The following is a 20,099-nucleotide window of genomic DNA, read 5'->3' as shown; positions in this document are numbered from 1 at the left end:
GAAAATTGCTAGCTTGGGGGCATTCACAGACTAAAAGATTAACAGTAGCCACAGGCAGAGGCGAAAGTGATGCTTGTACTGCTTCTATTGTAATGAGCAGCAGCCTAGACAGCAAGTTGCTGGGAGTCATCATGGAACAAGTAAATACACGGGCTGTGTTAGGGTAACTAAAAGTAAGAACAGGTGCATGTATACTTGAATGTGCACCAATGCTAGAAGTACAGTAAATAAATTTGATGAATTTGAAGTGGTAATCACAGCATCAAAGGCAGATATTGTTGGGATATCAGAGACATGGTGTCACACAGATATAAGCAGTGCTGAATTGGAATTTGGGGAGTACAATGTGCACAGAAATGATAAACAGAGTAGGAAGGGAGGAGGGGTTAGGCTGTTAGTTAAGAAACACATAAAATCTAAGGAAGTGCATCCAGTTGATATGGGTGGAAAGCGCAATGTTGAGTCAGTTTGGTGTGACATAAACACTGGGAAAGGGAAAATGAGAGTAGAAATGTGTTATAAGCCTAATGACTCTGATGAGAACAACAAATAATTGTGCAGAGAAACAGAGTGGGCCAGTTAATCAGAATGTCTTGTAAAGGGGGATTTTAACTTTACAAATAGTGACTAGAACTTATGGGTTAGTCACTCACACACTAGCAAGACTTTTGAGGATTTATTGGAGGATTGTTTTCTACAGTATTCGAGGGGCAACCAGAGGGGTAATACTGTTGATCTGATTATCAGCAGTGATGACTCATGCATTATGAATTTGCAGATGAAGGAACTACTAAGTGACTACTAAGTCTTCTGATGTGAGATTTATATTCGAGGGGCAACCAGAGGGGTAATACTGTTGATCTGATTATCAGCAGTGATGACTCATGCATTATGAATTTGCAGATGAAGGAACTACAAAGTGACAGATCACAGTCTTCTGATGTGAGATTTACTTAAAGATGAACTACCATCAAGGGTGAAGGGAAGGGATTTTGTTTTTGTAAAGGTGACTTACAGTGGTCTCAGGCAGTTTTTAAATTCTATACAGTGGGATCAACTGATGATGCTAAAAACAGTGAATTCTAAATGGGAAGCCTTCAAGGAATTAATCTTGGAAGCTACTAGGCTTTTCATACCAACTAAGAAATACTGTTCAAGATTTAGGCCTAAATGGATGTCAGATGAACTAATGAGGCTCATGGCAGAGAAGAAAAATGTTATTGTTATTTGTTTTTTTTTTTAGGAGCACTAGCAACTAAGGCCATATTGCTCCGGGGATATGCGGTGGTTCTTCTCTGACCTTTCCGCATCCTCCGTATTTGGTGGTCATGGGCTTGAACCCCAGTCTAATCAAGAAGCGTGTGCTACGCACTGCTGCTCCTGCCCACCTGGCTATGGAGGCACCAAGAAAAATGTGTGGGATGCATATAAATTAGCAAGTGACACAGAAGCCTATGGCAGATATAAGCTAGGCTGTAATCAAGTCACAAAGGAGGTTAGACAAGTGAAGGCTGATTACGAGAAATCCTTGGCAAAGGATACAAAGAAATACAACATAGAAGGAAGGGGGTAAGCAGATTGGTCCACTTAACATAGATAGTTCGACTATTGATGATCCTGCTCAAGCACCTGACTGATAAACTGACTGAGTATTTTGCATGTACATTCACACATGAGGAATTATTCAAGGAGTAGAATTCCAGAAGTTTATCAAACTCTAACAAGGAGTTAAATGATTTTGTAATAACTGAAAGCAAAGTGGAGGAGAAGTTATTGAAGTTAAACATAAAAAAGTCACCTGGGGCAGATGGAATCTATCCAGTTATATTGTAGGAGGCAGTGAGGGAAGTAAGCAAACACATAGCAATAATTATGAGATCATTCTTAGATTCAGGGGAGGTCTCCATGTACTGGATATGTACTGGATATGTGCAAATATTCCCAATTCACAAAGGGGGTTCAATGTGTGAAGCAAATAATTATAGACCTGTTAGTTTAACTTCTGTTCCAGGGAAAATAATGGAGTTACTGGTTAAAGAAGTGATGCAGGATCACCTAGACAAGACTGCAGTAATAGTTCAGACACAACATGGGTTTGTTAAGGGGAAGTCTAGTCTGACCAATTTGATAGGATACTATGGTGTGGTCACAAAGGAACTGGATACAAAAAATAATTTTGATATCGCATACTTGGATTTCAGGAAAGCTTTTGATAATGTTGCGCATGGAAGACTGCTGTTCAAATTGGAGCAGTATGGCATTAAGGGCAAGTTGCTGCAATGGATAAAGGAATGGTTGAGGGGGAGACCCCCCCCCAGGGTTCGGTGCTGGGCCCATTGTTGTTATTTGTATTTATTAATGATATTGATGAAGGTACTTCGGGCTTAACGTCAAAGTTTGCAGATGATACAAAGGTTGGCAGGGTTGTTAATGATAGTAAAGACAGTATGCTACTGTAACAGGATCTAGAAAAGTTGAGCAGATGGGGTGAGATGTGGCAACTGAAGTTTAATATTGACAAATATAAAGTACTACATATGGGTAGCAGTAGTAACATATCAACTGGGTGGTAGTAAACTCAGGGTAGTGGAGAATGAAAAGGAACTGGGGGTATTTGTGCAGATGGGATTCCAGAGCAGGTCATGGAGTTTTGTCAATGATATACAGAATTTTGCTAGCAGAGACAAGGAGGTGATTATACCTTTTTATAATGGTCAGGTCAGACCTTGAGTACTGCGTACAGATCTGGAGGCCTCAGTTAGAAAGGATGTAGAGTTGCTAGAACAAGTACAGAGAAGGGCAACAAGACTGGTGAGAGGAACAAAGGGATTCTCTTACCAGGAGAGGCTTAAATTCTGTAAGTTGTAGCATCTGGAGACCAGGCACCTGCAAGGTTATCTGATTGAGGTGTACAAGTCTTTGAATGGTTTGAGCAGGCTCAATGCTGATGGGATACTTCCGCTTGCTTAGATTAAGAACCTGAGTGGGGGCATACATTCAAATTGAGGAAAGACAGTTGTAGAATAGATGTGCGGAAGTATGCCTTTAGCCAGTGGGTAGTTGATTGCTGGAACAGACTTTCATTTGTTGTTGTGGAAGTTAATAGCTTAAATTAATTTAAGGCTGAACTAGACAAATATTTGGAGTGACCAGATGGGTGATATGGGAAGGGTTTTTATTTTTTATTTTTATTTATTTATTTTTTGGCTGATGCTCTATAATCTTGGTTTCTTGTCGCAACTAATGCTAATGTTAACAAATATTAACATCACTGCTAATGGTAGTTATGTAATAGAAATATATTTACATTTCCTTGAACATTTGAACCTATGGAAAATTAAATTTTAATCTTAATTAAAGCTATACAAGTTGGAGCATGTGGCAGTCAGAGAAAGTTGCTATGGATAAAAGGATGGTTGAGTTGGAGAAGACACAGAGTGGTTATCAATGGATACTTATCTTCATGGACTAATGTTACTAGTGTAGTCCCTCAGGGTTGGTGCCTGTGTTGGTTTCTTTATTTATTAATGCCATTGGAAAAAGCATATCAGGCTTAACGTCTAAGTTTGCAGATGATACAAAGGTTGGTCTGAGTTAATCAGTAATAAGAGTATGCTACTAAAACAAGATCTAGGCAAATTAGGCAGATATGATGAAAAGCAGCAATTGAATTTTAATATTAACAAATGTACTTCATAAATGTCAGATTAATGTACCAAGTGTGTGGTACTACACTCAAGGGAGTGAAGAATTGCCTGGGACTCTTAGACCTGGGAATAATTATGCAGTCAGATAAGAAGTTCTCTGAATAGTGCAGACAGACTGCCAGGACAGCTCATGGGGATTTTGCTAGCATGTGATAAAGTGATTATCCCATTGTATATGGCAATGGTTAGGTCACATCTTCAGTATTGCACACAAGTATATAAGACTCACTTTAGGAAGGACATGGATTCATTGGAATGGGTGTAGAAAAGAGAAAATTGGTGAGGGGAGAAAAAGGTTGCTCTTACTAGGAAAGTCTTCAGTTTTGTAAATTACAGTGTCTGGAGACTAGGCACCTGCAAGGAGATCTGATTGGGGTATTTAAGGCCTTGAATGGACTGCGTAAGCTCAATACTGATGGAATCCTTCCTCTTGCTCAGACTATTCATGAGGGAGCATAAATTCAAATCGAAGAAGGCTGGTTGCAGGTAATATGTGCATAAATTTGCCTTCAGCCAGAGGGTGGTTGATTGTTTGAAGAAACAAACTCCAAACTGGTTTTGTACTGATGGGTAGTTTGAATAAATTCAAGGAAGAACTAGTTAGTAACGGTAATAGTATTTGCCGTACAGTGCAAAAGAATCCACAGACTTTTGCTGCACTGGCAAAAAAGAGGGGGGAAAAAAAGCAAAATAAAAGCAAAAAGGAAAAAAAGGAAAGGAAAAAAAAAAACATAACCAAGTAGATAAGGAATGACCACCGCATATCCCGGAGCAATATGGCCTTAGTTGCTAATGCTCCTAAAAACCAAAATAACAAAATAACCAAGTAGATAAGAAAACACAAATTATATGCTTCCCTTCTCACACAGGTAAATACCCAGTAGACCTTCGAATTTATTCAAACTGTCAGCCTCAACTACCTGCAAGGACAACTTGCTCCAACTCAATGACTTGCTGGCTAAAAAACTTCCTACAATATAATCTCTTCCTAAACCTCAACCCCTGTAATTAGAATTTATGACCCTTAGTTCTGGAACTGTTTAGAACAGTGAGAATTCCATTGTTCTAAAAAGTTACTTCATTTATTTTATAATCCCTCTCAAAATAATATAAACCACAATCGGGTCACCTCTGAGGTGCCTGATTGCCAAGCTCTGTAGTCCACATAATTGGAATCTTTCCTCATACAGTCACCATTCTGCTGATCTCACCATTTGAGTTGCTCGTCTTTGGACCCTTTCAAGAAGATCAAAGTCTTTTTTCAGATGAGATCTCCATACTTGAACACAGTATTCTAAATGTGGTCTTATAATTGCCTTATATAGTGGGATGATGACTTCACTATCTCTACAGGATAGCATTTGCTAATTCACTGATAGGACACCATGGGTGTTCCTCATTGCCTGTTTACACTGTTCAGAAAACTTCATATCTGCCTGTATTGTAATTCCCAGATCCCTTTCCTCCTCCACCTTTTAATTCAACCCGAGCAAGTGCATAATTTTCTTTGTGGGTTGCTATTCCCCAAACGTAAGACCTTGCATTGAGCAACATTAAAACATAGCTGCCACTTCTCTGACCATCTCTGAAGTCAGTTCAAGTCATCCTGAAGAAGTGCTTGCTTGGCACTGATCATTAACAACTCTGCCAATCTTTACATCATCTGCAAATTTTGACATCATGCCTTCTATCTCTTCGTCAATGTCATTAATGAAAAGGGAAGAGCTTTTGTAGTAAAGTTGACTACTGTGGCCTTAGTTGGGTTTTAAATTCTACACAGTAGGACCAACGGATGTTGATACCAACAGTAAACTTTACACAGGAAACAATCAAGGATGAAATTGTAGAAGCTGCTACGATTTTCTACCAACTGAGATATACTGACAAGGCTCAGCCTAAATAGATGTCAGATTAATTTTTTTTTAATGAAAACCCCAAACACAAGCGGTATTAGAACCTATAGTACTTAGTACCGTGCTTGGGTTGGATGTTGAGAAGACGAAAGAAGATATTTGTTGACATTGGACTTGAACTTCTGTAGACTGTAATTTTCAGGAAATACGTATGAAGGAAGGTTGTTCCAGAAAATGGCAGTTGAATGAATAAACAAGGAAGATGAACAGTTGGTTCTGTGAGTTTGAAGTTGGACAGTAAATGGATGTTGGTTGGTGGCTGCACATGTTCGGACTGTTTTGAAAGAGAGAGAGCGGAAATTATAGAAGCCAATTCAGAAGAACAGTGCCCATAGAAGTATATGTAGAAGAGGCATGCAGCAGAAACAGTACGTCTATGAGACAGCGAGTGGAGAGACTATTAGAGATGAATCATTAATTAACCTAACTGCCCTCTTCTGAATGGAATCAAGAAGCCTGAGCGTGTGGTTTTGGGGGCACCACCCCAGATGTGGGAACAATATTCCATGGTAGGGCGGATTTACGATTTACACAAGTGAGCAGCTGGTTGGAAGAAAAGTAACGCCTCTGTTGAAAAAGAAAATCAAGTTTTTAGATGCAGAGGAAGCAATATTTGTAATATGCTTGTGCCAAAAGAGATTAGAAGTCAGGGTAATTCCCAAAAGAGATATATCATTTTGCCTAGAAATCGGAGTGTCACCAAAGATAAGCATAGGAGCAAAAGAATCCCTTTTGCGAGATTTAAGATAAGACTGAGTTTTAGAAGGGTTGAAATCAACTAAGTTGTCTTGGCCCCACTGGAGAATTACCTGAAGATCGGCATTTAAGGAATTGGTAGCAGATTTTCGAGAAGTTGAAGCTGATTGAGCAGGACAAGTTTTCTCAAAATGGAAAGTGGAATGCAATGTGCTATCACTGGCAAAACTATGGATAGGATTTCCAGTCAACAGAAGAAGGTCATTAATATACAAGAGAAAAAGAGTGGGGGAAAGAACTGAACCTTGGGGGGACATTGGCATTAGTGGAGAAGTTAGAAGACAGAGAACCATCTACCATCACCCCTCAGTGAGCGATCAGAGAGAAAACTGGATAACCAATTACAAAAAACAGTTGGCAAACCATAAGATGGAAGCTTGTTTAGAAGACCTTTATGCCAAACATGATCAAAAGCCATTCAGATGTCAAGTGAAACTACTTGTGTTTCACCGAACCTTTCCATTGAATTAGTCCATAAATGGGTAACATAAGCCAGAATATCACCAGTGGATTGACACTGACAGAATTCATACTGGCAATAATTGACCAGAAGGAAGGTTTCTAGGTAGTTTAAAAGTTGGCGGTTAATTGATTTCTCCATTACTTTAGAAAGAGTAGAAGTAATTGCAATGGGATGATAATTAGATGGGAGGGATTTGTCACCCTTTTTAGGAACTGGCTGGATATGAGCAAATTTCCAAGCAGAAGGAAAAACACCTTTGGAAAAAGAAAGTGAAAAAAGGCAGCAAAGAATAGGAGTAAATTCAGGAGCACAGGTTTTAAGAACAAGTGGAGAAATACCATCAGGACCGGGAGCTTTCTTAGCATCAAGATTCGTCAAAATCCTTTGACATCCTTTAACTGAATTAATGAGAACTAGTAGTGGCAGAGAAAAAGAAATGCATGAGATGTATATAAATTATTAGAATATCAGGATTCTGTATCACATGATACATAATCCTATGGTAGATATACACTAATCTGCAATCACGTCACAAAGGAGATTAGACAAGCTAAGGCAGATTATGAGAAATCTTTGGCAAAGGGTGCAAAGAAAAATAACAAAGACTTTACTTATGTAAACACTAGAAGAAGAAAGGGAATGAATCACATTGGTGAATTACTGCACTCGATACTGATGGTTTAACTGTTGATGATCCTGCTCAGGTTGCTGACAAACTGAATAGGTATTTTGCATCTCCATTCACACGTGAGGACTTCTTTAGGGAACGGAGATGCCACATGGTTATCAAACTCTAATGGAGAGGTAAATGATTTTGTGATAACTGAGAAGAAATTGGAAGAGATATCGTTGAAGCTAAACATAAAAAAGGAACCTGGGGTTGATGGGAACTATCTAATTATATTAAAGGAGGCAGCAAAAGAGGTAAGCAAACTATTTGTCATAATTATAAGACCAGCTTTGGATTCAGGGAAGGTCCCCATGGAATGGAGATATGTAAGTGTATACCTCAAATTCAAGAAGGGGTATCAAAGGGTGATATTGAATAATTACACACCTGTTAGCTTAACTTCTGTTCCAGGAAAATAATGGAGTCATTGGTTAAAGAAGTAATGCATTCAGGAATGCTGTTATACTTTAGTCACAGCATGAATTTGTTAAGGAGTGATCTTGTCTACTGATTGGATACTATGTAGTAACTGAATACAAAAAACAATTTTGATATCATATAATTGGATTTCAGGAAAGCTTTTGATACTACTGTATATAAAACACTGCTATACAAATTGGAGCAGTTTGGCATTAAGGGTAAGTTATGGATAAAGGAATGGCTGAGTGGGTGAATACAGAGAATAGTTATAAATTAAGAAAATAATCACGAGGAATAGGACAACAATTGGCAATTCACTATAGAACTGGCAGTGATACTTCACAATATTTCATTCGTAGTGTACTACAAAGTAGTATAATGAATGCCATCAATTTAATTTTATCTCATACTGTGACTACCTTCACAACGAGTTACCATGATATTGTGAAGGTAGTCACAATATCAGATACAATTAAATCGATGCCATCCATTATACTACTTTGTAGTACACTATGAACAAAATATTGTGAAGTATCACTGCCAGTTCTACAGAGAATAGTTATGAATGGACATTGCTCTTTGTGAACTAGTGATACTGATCAAGGTATATCAGGCTTAATATCTAAGTTTGCAGATGATACAAAGGCTGACAAGGTGGTTAATGACAGTAATCAAGCTATTGTAATGAAACAAGAGCTAGGAAAATTAGGCAAATGTGTTCAGAGTAACGATTCACAGTACATGGTGTACCAGTTTGATGGTCATGCCTGGGTGTAGCAGATACCCAGAGAAAGCTGCGTCAGACTGTATCATTTGGACAATGAAGTTTGGCAGTGGCAGAATGATGGTATGGGGCTGTTATTCATAGTTTGACCTGGGACTGTTGGTTGTTGAGATCTGTGAATAAATAAATAAATTTTCTGTTTATACTCTGGGATGACCAAATGGTCAGAGGAGTTCATAAGATAGACAGAATACATGTTGTTGTTATTTGGGTTTTTAGGAGCATTAGCAACTAAGGCCATATTGCTCCATGGATATGCGGTAGTCATTCCCCGACCTTTCCACATTCTCCGTATTTGGTGGTCACGGGCTCGAACAGCTGTCTAATCAAGAAGGGTGTGCTACGCATTGCTGCTGCCCACCTGGCTACAGAGGCACCTCAGAATACAAGAAACAGCACCGTATTCAACAGTCACGGGCTTGAACCCTGGTCACTCAAGGCACATATACTTATGCACCCGCACACATAACCACTCAGCTATGGTGGCTGTCTGAGGTCTATCTACTTGTAGATGTCTGTAAGTAATGCATTTTTGTCCCAGACATCATAAAGGCTGTCATAAAGGCTAAAGGTTTCAGCACACGTTATTAGTTTTTCTGTAAATAAAGGTTATTTTTAAATATGCTGATATTAATGATAGGGCAGTGTATAGTAGTGTACATACTGTACAATATTATCATTGTTATTGTTATTTAAAAAAAGTAATAATAAATCATTATTATTACTGCTATTATATTATTTCTCCCTGAATGGGGGAGGGGGGTGTTCACCTCGTGACAGGTATTGCTACCAAGTACACAGGGTGGTCGTTGTTATGTCTAGTGTTACTGTGTTCATATGCCACATCTCTTTGATCTTCTGTCTTAGGTTCATGTACTTCCTGTATTGTTATTTATATTACAAGTCAGAAGGTCACTTCGCTCCCTTCTGCCTTGTGTCATACAAACCTGAATTATACATTTTTATATTTTAATTTTTTTTAGTGGGGGAAATCCCCCACACCCTATTCTTCAGCATTTTTTATTTGTTTTTTGTTAATACAAAGTGATTTTTAGCTGCCTTCAATTGCCCATGCGAAAAACAGTGATGTTAAGTCAACACCAACCTTAGATAATGTTTGACCTTGATGTTTGTCTATTGTCATACTAAAAGCCAGTTTCACAGGAAATTATGTTCATTGAAAAATGAAATTATATTCCCCTTCATTTGAATACATATGAATCTGTGGAATATATGCTTTCGATTCAGCTGCATTTATGTACTGCTTCCTACTCAAGATCTTTTCTTTTCTTCTCAGCCTTTCTGATAAGATCTTTCTCTTTTCTATTACTGCGATTATTAACAATTTTGCTAATAGCAGAAGAAACTTTTAAAAAAATTGAATCGTTGCCTTGAGAGCAAATTTTTGTAGAATTCTAAATATTAAAAGCACTAAACTAAAAATTAAAAGCACTATAAATATTCTTTCATATATAGAAAAATTTAAAGACTGTAAAAAATGAAGAGTTCGTAAAAGCATCTTTGAAACAGACCTGTCAATCACTTTGTTGAAGTATGATGCAATAGCAGTTAGCCCTGCCTTGCAGAAAGCAAAAAGTGTGTACGTGAAAAGGTAAAATATTCCTTTATATATATAGATAGATTGTTATTATTATTATTATTATTACTGTTGCTCTTATATTATTTCTCCCTGATTGGGGAGGGGGTTCCACCCAGTGATGGGTATTGCCTACCAGGTGGTTGTTATGTCTGGTGTTACTGTTGGTTGAGGAACTCTGACTATCCTACAGGTGTTCAGGATTGCAACTTTTTGGAGTTCCTCGTTATTGCTCTTTGGCACCAAATCGGTGGTTGACACGATGATCAGGATGGTCGTTATTTGTTGCATACGCCACATCTCTTTGGTGTCCTATCTTAGGTTCGTGTTATTATTATTATTATTAGTAGTAGTAGTGGTGGTCACAGTGGCACATGATGTAAGAAAGCAAGCAAAAAAAAAACCCTCCCACATCACCTGTCCATCTCTAATAATTTACCTAGGTTTTTCCTTGAATTTATTCAAACTACTCACTTCCCCTTCAAATTTTTATGTACTTACCTAATGTGTTTTTTTATAATAAAAAATTATAATAATTCTACAAATAGCACATTTTATTTAAAACAGAGAAACATCTGTAAAGAAAAAATATGGCAAGTTGTTCTCATGACTTTTTTTTAAAGTAGTTCTTATAGTGGGAAAAGCTGCCTGATTTAAATGTTTTAAAACAGATAACTATATTAGTTACCCTAATACAGCCTATGTATATGCATAAAAGTCATTTGATAGTATGAACCAGAGCTATAATGCTCAACCCATTCTGTGTTGATATTAATATTTGTAAAAGCATAAGAGAAGTTTACCTCAATATGATACATAGAACACTTCTGTATGATACTCTCCAGAAATGAAAACGAAAACAATTAAAAACTGAAAATCTTACATTACAGTAAGAAATAATTAAAAATCAATTTAACACAATTAAATATTAAATTAAAAAATTGCAAAACGATTTTCCTTTCTGAAGCTGATTATGCTTTTTGACGGTATGTCGTGATCACAAGAATTTCTGTTCCTGTTTTTAATTATTTCTTACTGTAATGTAAGATTTTTCGATTTTTTAATTGTTTTTGTTTTAATTTCTGGAGAGTATCACATGGAAGTGTTCTACGTATCATATTGAGGTAAACTTCTCTTATTCTTTTACAAGTATAAAATAAAGTCAAGTATTTACAAGTATAAAATGTCTTGTATCATATACAAGACATTTTATTCAAGCCAATATTTAAAAGAAAATGTTTTAAAGCTCCTCAGTTTAAAACATTGTGGTATATGATACAAATTTTTTGGTAAGGTATTATACAAGTATTATGTAGTATAGGATACAAGTATTCTTCTTCGAGTTCTCTGCCCTCAGGCAGGTTCAGGGCTCCATTGATGTCATGCTTCTCTATCTTGTGCTTTCCTTTTAATTCCTGCATAATTTCCTCTTCCCATCCAATTCATCATTCCGATTCTCCTTCTCCCAACAGCTCTCTTCCCACACATCTCAATCACTTTCCATTTCACATAATTTCACATGCTTTCTTTTCTCAAAACATGTCCTATAAAGTTCTTTTGTCTTCTTAGTTCTTTTACTAATGTTCTCCCTTCTCTTACTTTCCTCAATACTTCCTTGTTACTCACTCCTTTCCATTCTCCTCCACACCCACATCAAAAAAGCTTCTAGCCATCTGATCTCCTTTCTTCCCAGTGTCCATGTCTCTGAGCCATATAGTACAACAATCCATATTAATGTTTTCGCCATTTGCTTCCTTAATTCTGCCTTGAAATTTCTTCTCAATAGTTCTTTTCTATTATTAAATGCCTCTTGCCCATTGCAATTCTTGTTCTTATTCTTGCAGGGTTTTCCCATTTTCTGTCATTATGCTTCCCAAGTATCTGTATCTGTCCACCTGTTCCAATATTATTCCATCTAATGTTACACTGATTCTTCTTCCTGGCCACTTTGAAATTAACATTATCTCGGTTTTCTTGCTGTTAATCTTCATATTGTACTGATTTACTTTACTGTTCAAGATATCCAAGGAGCTTTGTAATTCCTCCTCATTATTAACAATCAATACCTGGTCACCTGCAAATCTTATTGTCTTTATCTTCTATCCTCCTACTTTTATACCTCCTTTCTCTCTTCTTTGTACTCTTTCATCAATGCTTCTGCATATATATTAAATAGTAAAGGGTTCATGGAATATCCTTGCCTTATACCCCTACCAATATCTACTTCTTCTGATTCCCCTCCATCAATCCGAACCACAGCTGTCTGTTCATTGTAAAGTTCCCAAATTAGTTTTATATCTTTTATCTAGGCCAATCTTTCCTAGGACTTCCATCAGCTTAATCCAATTCACTTTATCAAAAGCCTTTGTGAACTCAACAAAACAGATTGCCAGATCATTTCCTATTTCCATCCTTCTTTCTGCTAGTGCTCTTAATATTCCTATTGCCTCTCTTGTCCCGCACCCTTCTCTGAATCCAAACTGATCTATGAATTCACACTCCTTCGCTTCTGCTTTAATGCATTCTAAGAGAATTTTAATAATATTTTTAAGGAATGGGAAATTAAACTGATTGTCCTATAGTCAGTACAATTTATTCTTTTCTAATGGGATAATTATGGATTTTAGAAAGTCTTTGGGCCAGATTTCACATTCATAGATTTTCCTGCAAATCCTGAACAATTCTTCCTTTACCTCTTCTCCAAGTCTTTTTATAATTTCTACTGGTATGTCATCCAGTCCAGCTGCCTTCTTTCTTTTTATCGAGACTACTGCCCTTTCAAATTCTTTCCTCATTAATTTGGTACTAAGGTCTCTTCTTCATCTTCTGCTGTCATAGGCCAGACTTTCAGTTTATTTGTTTTATCATATAGCTCTTCTATATATTCCTTCCATCTTTTTGGCCGACCGGGCTAGCCGAGTGGGTAAAGTACCTGCCCGGCAACCCAAAGGTCGCGGGTTCGATTCCCGCCTCGGGCTTGGATCAAAGTACTGCAAAAAACCTTGGGAGGTGCAATATGGCCACAGAAGCCGATGCGCCAACAACTACCAAATCAAAAAATCAAAAAAAAAAACCTTCCATCTTCTCCTTATGTGTTCTTTTTCATAAAGAATTTTTCCGTTCTTGTCTTTTATCTTTCCACTAGTCTTATTCTTGTTTGTTAAGCTCTTGACTTTTTCATACATTAGATCACTTTTTCCGGTTCTTGCCATTTCCTCTAGTTCTCTACACTATTCTTCCCACCATTTTTCTCTTGCTTCATCTGTTGCCCTTCTAAGTTCATTATTTAAACTTCTATATCTAATCCTTGCCTCTTCTGAACTTTGGTGCTTCCATTTTCTTCTCTTCTCCATTTTATCTATAATTTCTTCTGTGATATATGGTTTCCTTATCCTTTTCTGATCTACTGTACATAATTTTCTTTCTGCTACTTCTACTTTTAAACCTTTCCCATCTCTTCTCCGCTTCTTCTTTCGGTTAATTTGTTTTATCATATAGCTCTTCTATATATTCCTTCCAACTTCTCCTTATGTGTTCTTTGTCATAAAGAATTTTTCCGTTCTTATCTTTTATCTTTCCACTAGTCTTATTCTTCTATACTTACAAGTATTATGGTATGATATTATACAAGTATTAGGTGGTATATGATACACGTATTAGATCCTGAACATGGCATGCTTAAATAAATTCAAAGACTCCTCTCCCCTTCCCCCACAACTCTAAAGACAAAAATTTTCTTTTGGAATAATTACAGATTAAACTTTACAACACTACCCCTATGAAAAATATTGGCAAAACTACACACAACCAGCAAATGTTCACATTATTAATATTAATAATTATAACATAAATTTAGGGTACTGGTAAACTAGCTACTTCTCTACAGTGAGATAATGCTAGTATCTGCTGCAATAGTCTCATAGGAAATTAAATAAACTTGGTGCACATAATTGCTCATTCCATCTCTAATTTCAGATAAAAAGATAAGCCTACTTTTTACACTATCATATTGCAAGCATAAGGCCAACGTCTATTCCTTATGGATTACACATTCCAAATCCATTTGCAAATCTCATGTCAACCATCTTCATTGCCAGGTAAGTAAAACATATTTTACACTAGTATTTTACTGATGTGGTGGCAGCCTTTGATATGGCCTTGTTCTTTTAACAGCACTACTTTTTCAACTAAGGCCTAGTTCTACAATTTTTTAATCTCTCTCTCTCATACATTCTGAATCAATTCTTCAGTCAAAATTCCAACTTCTGCACATACAGGTGACCCCCGCTTAATGCTGATAATTCGTTCCGGAAAAACAGAGTGCTAAGTGAATCTGCGCTAAGCGAGTGCTGCATTCCCATAAGGTAACATACATATTTGTGAGATGCAGTCGGTGCCATAGGATATTTCCTAATCAATAATAAATGGTAGTGAAAAGATACACAAATGTCAGTAAAAATATTTAATATTCAAATATTTGTACATATAAAATATTCTGCATTACATACGTATATAATTATGTGGTAACTACTTACGTATAAAAATTAAACTTAAAATTCCAATTAAAATCATGAATTTAATCATGAAAAATGTGTCGATTTTGGTTGTACTTTGGCCCTCTTCCTGGTAAACTAAAAGGGTTTTTAACTTTAAATCCCCTGCAGCATTACCACTCAACAATAAAGTCAACTGATTCTTCGCTGCTTTGAAACCTGGCGTGTTTTTTTTTCTTCTTTCAATATGAAACTTCTTTTAGGCATTCGTTTCCAAAGAAGTCCTGCTTCATCTATGTTAAAAACTTGTTGAGAAGTATAAACACATAATACCCCTCTTCAATAATTTTAACAAGTTCTTTTTTGAAAGTTTTGGCTCCTTGATCTGCACTTGCTGCTTCTCCATAGATTTTAAATCTATTCAACCAGCTCTTACTAGTTTTAAATGGTTCCACATTTTTTTTTTTTTTAGGTGAGTTTTCTTCAGATCATATAGGCTAATCTCTCTCTCTCTCTCTCTCTCTCTCTCTCTCTCTCTCTGTTTTTATAATATTTAACTTAATTGAATTCTGCATTGGATATTATCTTCAATAAAATTAGTTAAAGTCTCTCCATTTCAATCCTAATAGCTGGCCTAGCCCTAGTTGCTTGCAGTGAAACAGCTGTCTTTCCAGCTGCTAAAATTAATTCTTTATTTTTTATAATTGTTCTTACAGTTAAACTTGCCAGTCCTAAATTATGGCACACATCCACTTGTCGTTGACTGGAATCGATTTGCTAATTCAATTTTCAAATTCAGTCTTTTTCTTACATTTATAATCTTCGTACTGTGTCCAGACTTTGTTGCTTTTTCATTCTTATCCTTTTCGGAAATGTAACTGTGTTGGTTGCATTAATCATGATTCAATGTTCAAGTAAACTATCATTCATGCACTATGTCTAATACTGTACTGAGTGATGACTAGACTTCGGATAAATGCACATAACGCAAGCAATATACTTGATCATTTTTTAAAATGTTGAACTCAGAACTATGTAACAAGTCACTGTACTGCAATTAAATTAGCGTGCGAGAAAATTCACTAGGTGTGGGGAAATTTCTTAAGTTGGCGTGGGAAACGTTTTAATGCCGCTTTGCTACTCATTTTCAAGCTATCAACTCCATCAAATGAAACGATTTCATTAAATATGCCAAAAATGCATCTGTAAAAGAGCGTTATAGTGATTTGTGACAGCATTATAGTCAGATACAGGTTATAATATAAGAACAGCGTTATAGCGAATCAGCATAAAGTGAACCACATTATAACGAGGGCCTGCTGTATACAGATTTACAGTTGATATTCTGGCCAGTTGTAGAGACACCGATCATATTTCTGAGTTTGCCAAAGGAGCAATACAAATATTTTTAGATTATATTGGGCAGTTTGGACCATCTGTCAGTTCTCTTAAAATAGAGTACATTCCATTTGCATTATCTACAAATATCAACTGTCTAAGAATAATCATTGTTTGTTCTGTAGAATGATTTTGGTTTTGGGGGATTCATGTAATTCCAATCTTAATTTCTCCTTGCAATGCTCAAAATCAACAATTCTATCTTGAAAGTGCTCTGATCAATGAAATGCAATCTTGCTGGTTTTGAGCAGAAAAATTGTACATATGCATTTACGACTTTTTCTAAATTCTTCTCTGCCAGAGCACTTTCTCCTGTCTATTAAGTTGCCTTGTCACCTCTGTTAGTTTTTCTTTTTTTTCCTCTGACTTAATTTAAAGATGGGTTATTCTCAAGTTCATTTCCATCGCTCAGTTTACTGAACCTTATTGCAGCTAAGAACAATTTCCTTGATATCTGGATTTTATTCAACTGGAGTATACAGTTCTAGCTGGATTCACAATTTTTGCATCTGTTTTACAAACTACTTAACTAGAATGAAGACAATGGATTCCTTTTTCATTAACAAAACTGTAACCTGTATAATCAATAAATTATACCCTAATTTTGGTTTTGCAAATTGATCTACATGAAAACATGATCAAGACAATTTCTGACTTTTTGAATTACTGTGTAATTTTTTAAATAGTAATTCAAAAAAATTACTGCATATACATTAATAATATAATCTGCTGTTTAGCTTGTAGAGCTTTTATTCCATTTCAGTTTCCTCTGGTTAACCTGTCCTGGTGTTTTGCCATTATTACTATCATTAATATTATCTTAGGAAATAAAGGAATTTTATTTATTAGTATCTCCTCTTCCCCTTGAACACCACTATTCCAGGCAAACACCATATCATTCCAGTATGTCATGGAAATATTTTAATTTATTGCCATTTTCTATTTTGTAGTGCAGGTGAATAAAAATTTCAGCAGCATGTGAAAACAAGCTCTAACAGAGCATAACGAAACAGTGGTGTGTAAAGCTGCTGTAATCATATGGTGGGATTCCATAATCGTTCTATATCTTTTGGACTGATATCCCTATGTCATTTATAAATTGCATATATGAGAGCTTCGACTTAATGAGAATAATAGCAATAACAGCTTAACTGATGGTACTCACTTCAAATAATTTGCTTAGTTGTATGGTGTTTAAAGTAAAGTTGTGGAAATTCAATTAAATGGCACAGAAATGGTATTTAAAAATAAATAGAGTATGGATTATTAAAACCTGTAATTAAAATTTACCAGAAGAAGAAGAAGAGGTGCACTACCTTGTCCCTGGTTGTCCTATATAAAACATTGAAACTATGAAGAACTAATAAAGCCAATAGTCAGAACAGATGACTTTTGAAAAAATGTCTTCGGTTGGCAATGATAAGAAAGAAAGAAAGGGATTGTATATTTAAAAAAACTCCTAAGTTCCCATGATGCATTTTAGAACATGTGGGAACTTGACATGTTCAAGGTTCCAGACCAGTGAAAGGTTTGTTGAGAGTTTCGTATTCAAAACGTTAAACTTGGTATTATGGCGACACCATTCTATGACAAGCGCTTCATTTTGAAAAATTTTATAACTTTGCTTTAATTTTATAATTATGATAGCTAAATCAATTAGGGGATGGGATTGTGGTTGTAAGAATACACATGCTGTGCGAATTCAGTGCTGGCTTGATTAGTTTTGAAGCTGTTATAGTGATAACATGCATGTGTGTTAGAAGTTTTAATTGTGCCATATGTAGTAGCAGCAGTACTCCCGATATAGCATGTGTTACAACTGTATTGACATTTAATCGAGTACATGATGTTGTTGATGTAGCATATTAAATATTCATGTGTTTCTTTGTATGTGTTAAACATAGTACCAATTTTATTATGTGATGAGAATATTAATGTTATGTCTGTATTGACAAATACTTGACAAAGCTGTCTGGCGAGTCCACCGTGATAGGGGAGGATGATACGTATGTTTTGTTTGTTGTTTCAGTGGGTGTTGTGATTAAATGTGTTGTTGATCTTATTTTCGGCAATGGAAATTGTGTGTTGAATTAATTGTAAAGGACATTTCCTAGCTGTGAACATTTCTGTAAGATATTGTAATTCTGTAGCTAAATCGTCGTGCAAAGAACTGTATTTAATAGCACTGTAGACCTGGTTGTACAGAACGGATTTTTTAGTATTGAGTGGGTGATGTGACTGAAAGTGTAAACATTTCCCTGTGTGTGTGTGTGTGTGTGTGTGTGTGTGTGTGTGTGTGTGTGTGTGTGTGTGTGTGTGTGTGTGTGTGTGTGTGTGTGTGTGTGTGTGTGTGTGTGTGTGTGTGCATCTTTTCTATAAATTTTGGTTCCTAGCTTTGTGCCTGTTTTGTATATTGTAAGATTAAGAAAACTAATCTTATTGTCAACTTCTATTTCAAGGGTGTAATTCTAAGCTTAATTTCTCCTTGCAATGCTCAAAATCAACAATTCTATCTTGAAAGTGCTCTGATTAATGAAATATGATCTTGCTGGAAATATGATCTTGTTTAAAGCAAAGTTGTGGAAATTCAATTAAATAGCACAGAAATGGTATTTAAAAATAAATAGAGTATGGATTATTAAAACCTGTAATTAAAATTTACCAGAAGAAGAAGAAGAGGTGCACTACCTTGTCCCTGGTTGTCCTATATAAAACATTGAAACTATGAAGAACTAATAAAGCCAATAGTCAGAACAGATGACTGATCGGTATGATTTTGAGCAGAAAAATTGTACACATGCATTTTACGACTTTTTCTAAATTCTTTCATGTATTGCATTGAATTTAATAAAAAGACTGTCAATAGTAGACTCCTATTAATAACACGTCGTCAGAGTAATGCATATAAAGCTTAATGCCCGAGCGGAAGGGTTGAAATACTTGGTGTTCAATAGTGGCTAGGTAAATTTCTGATAAAGGGGCTGAGATTCCTAGTCCTTACAACAAAGCAGATTATTTGAGGTGAGTACCATCAGTTAAGCTGTTATTGCTATTATTCTCATTAAGTTGAATTTCAAATAACGATACATTAAGAAGCTCTATCAATTAGCTAAATATATGAGAGCTTTGTGGTATTTTCATAAAATCTGGATTCTAATAGAAGTTATTTTAATTCTTAAACCACACAGTTCTATAACCAAATGTGTTCTAATCACATTGCCGCATACTTTAGTATTAGCCTTGTTTGAATCAATTTCAATCTCAATATTCAGATATATATCTTTACAGAGGCCTGCTGGCACAGTTAATTTCCAAAGGTGTTCCACCCTTGGAGATGATAGCCTATAGTTTTCAGCTGAAATTTTTAGATACAGTCACTCTTCTCTTTAACAAACCTCCATACAATGAATTTTTCTAATTAGCAATTTTTTTTGATTTCCCCTTGGTCATTACATTGGGAATAGTTTCTGTATAACGAAGAAAATTTCCATATAATGAACTGATTTCGAGAGACCTGGGTAGGCACTGTTCACACCTCTGGCCTTTAGGCAACAGAGCGGATGCAGCAGAAAGCTCAAATTAAATAGCTAAAAGAATTAAGAATTAAGAGCTAAAACAATGCACAATTTAGTGGTGCCTGTAAAACCTATACAGCTGCCTCTACTGTACTGAGAAGTCACACTGGTCAACTGCTATCTATGCGTCCCCATCCATTGGCAAAGACTGAGGCATATTCCAACCATTGGCTCTGTTCGACCTGTTTTCTACTGTATGCACCCTATTAGAGAACTAGGAGAGATGTGATTTTCCTTTATCCTGGAAATTCACCTGTTGTTTTGCAGAAATGAATCATCCACACTTTCACTAAATTTCACCTGTCTCTGTCTCTGTATGGTAG

General features: G+C 36.1%; 1 protein-coding gene across 1 annotated transcript in view; it reads right to left on the bottom strand.

The window, feature by feature from the left end:
• The window catches only part of unc-45 (unc-45 myosin chaperone), a 284,174-nt gene that overhangs the window by 49,392 nt on the left and 214,683 nt on the right, over nucleotides 1-20,099 (bottom strand). The gene's annotated exons all lie outside the window — the stretch shown is intronic.

Source organism: Mastigoproctus giganteus, chromosome 11 (genome assembly GCF_048544385.1).
Source record: "Mastigoproctus giganteus isolate SK-2022 chromosome 11, ASM4854438v1, whole genome shotgun sequence".
NCBI classification, from domain to species: Eukaryota; Metazoa; Arthropoda; class Arachnida; order Uropygi; family Thelyphonidae; genus Mastigoproctus; species Mastigoproctus giganteus.
The sequence above is the reverse complement of the archived record's forward strand: the minus strand, read 5'-3'. Positions and strand labels throughout refer to the sequence as shown.